Raw genomic sequence first — 2399 nt, 5'->3', positions numbered from 1 at the left:
TCTTACAATCAAATCTGGCTTTGTTAAACTTTGAGAAGATAAGGAAACTCCTGATCTCCTTTGCTGAATCTAGAAACTGTACAAAAGGATCTTGCAAAATATATACACTACTCCTGAGCTGAATCAAACAACTGTGCAAATGTTCTGGATAGCTTTCATGCCATGAAACTGAAATATCATCCTTGTCTTCACCACCCTTCATGCTTTCAATTGCTGTTTGTGATGATATTTTAACTGACTGTAGGGCCTGTCTGCTGCAACCATTATCATCTTGATTTGGACCTTCATGGTCTGTTAATGGAGGAGAATTCTGATTTCTTTCCTCATTCAACCTGTCAGCTATTGGATCATAGAGAGTTTGGAAGGACTGCTGTAATTTATTACATACAGGTTCAAATGGAACTTGACAGATTCCTACCAGCTGTTCTTCTTTTTCTTTGAATAATTCAGATGATTCAAAACAAAAGGGCAAGGAACCAACTTGGATTTTTTGATCATATGTTGCTGCTTCCAAGCCTTTTTCTGCAATCTAATGTTCAATGGGATTCTGGGACTGCAAATTTAGATATGAAAAATTTTGAACAAAGATTTGATTGCTTTCCAGATGGTCAATACCAAGGCTTGTTGATATTTGATTTTTAGTAGCATGATAGTTATCTCTGATAAACTGAAAAGACTCAAAACAAAATGGCAAAGTTCCTTCACTTATTTCAAAATTTTCTGCACTTTCCTCCTCATTCTTATTGCTGAAGTGAACAAGCTGATTAGTACTTTGAAGCTGTTGAACCTGAATCTCTTTGTTTTTGCCCAAATTATCTTCTGATTCGTCTGCAAGGTTAATTTGGATCTGAAAAACATAATCATCATCATATTGATCATATTTGGGCACATTATTAAAAGAATCCATATTATCGAATGCACATAGTAAACTAGGGGATTTCTCCTCCACAGATTGTTCTGTGAATCTGTTTTCTGATCTATGGTTGGTTGAATTGGTAAAAATCTGTTCAGAAATGTCAACCCTTTCTTCTTGTGGAGCAAAAGTGTCATGGTGATCTAAACATTCAACTTTTATTGTGACCTTCTGCTTTAATTCCTCTGCTTTCTTTATCAAGATGTCAAGTTCTTCCTCTTTTTCTGCTTTCAGCTTCCTCTCCCTAACCTTCAGATTAACCTCTACATCTACTGCCATGTTCTGCATTTGTTGCATAGTGGAGGGGTTTCTCTCTTAGATGAAATTCTATCTCTGAATCAAATGCTCTTGGATAATACAATAGAGCCAAATCAGGGGGAGGTTTTATATTCAATGGTATTGAATGATAGATTTGATTGAATCTATTTGAAAATTGTTGTACTGTCTCATCTGGATGTCTTTTTAACTGATTATATTCTTCTATGATCATGAGGAGATTGACTTTGATTATCCATCTATCAAGGAAGAGTTTGAGAAATTGCTCAAGATTTGAGATGCTTGCGTGAGGCAGAGTTTTGAACCAACTCCTGACTTTGCCTTGCAAAGAAAGAGCGAAAAGCCTAATACTAACATCCTCAACATCCACTTCAAATAAGTTAAGATAATCTTCAAAAACTTGGACATGCTTTTGGGCAGTGACACCACTCTCTCCATCAAATCTAGGGAGATACTTGGGATGATTGCTAGGTAGATTATTGAGTGCAGGAGGCAAAATGAGGGGTTTGTATCTATCAGGAACTTTATGAGGCAGTGGAATATGTTCAGGGATTGGATGATTTATTTGAATTTTTGGGTTCTGCTTAATTAAAAAATGATCTTCAGGATTAGAAGATTGTTGTTCGAATGTATAAGGAGAGTTTTTGTCTACATTTTTGGAAAGAAGATAATAAAAATTTAATCTAAAATCATTTTTATAATACTCTATACATTGAAAAATTTTGTCAATGAGAAAGAACACAATGTCTTGGATAACAATCCAAACCAAAAGACTGATCTTTCTATAGAGTTTTTTCAAGTCCATTTCCCTAATGGAGTCTTGATTGTGAGAATGATGTGGAGTCACCAGGTGGATGATTTTAACCTTGGTATGTCTAATCCCTGTCCACCATCAGAGATCAGATCTAAACTTGTAAAACATTTTGAAGAAAGAGGAAGTTAATAAAAAATAGGAGCTTGAACTTCCTTCAGATGAGTTTGAAACGGGGAAACTGATTAAGACTTTGGGACAACTGTTTAAAGACTAAAACTAGGCTGGAGATTGACTGAAGCAGCTTTTATTTACTCTTGTAAATGAAAAGCAAAAACAGTTTCAAAGGCTATCTGGCTAACTTCAGGCTCCATCTGTAGTTTTAGAGAATAGACAGTAGTAACAAACATTTATTCAAAGTCCCAGCGGAGTCGCCAATGATGTTATCACTCAGGTTGT

The sequence above is a fragment of the Pinus tabuliformis genome, chromosome 8, assembly GCF_031772625.1.
Source record: "Pinus tabuliformis cultivar Carrire ecotype Pingquan chromosome 8, CPIR1, whole genome shotgun sequence".
Classification (NCBI taxonomy): domain Eukaryota; kingdom Viridiplantae; phylum Streptophyta; class Pinopsida; order Pinales; family Pinaceae; genus Pinus; species Pinus tabuliformis.
This window is presented reverse-complemented; position numbering follows the sequence as displayed.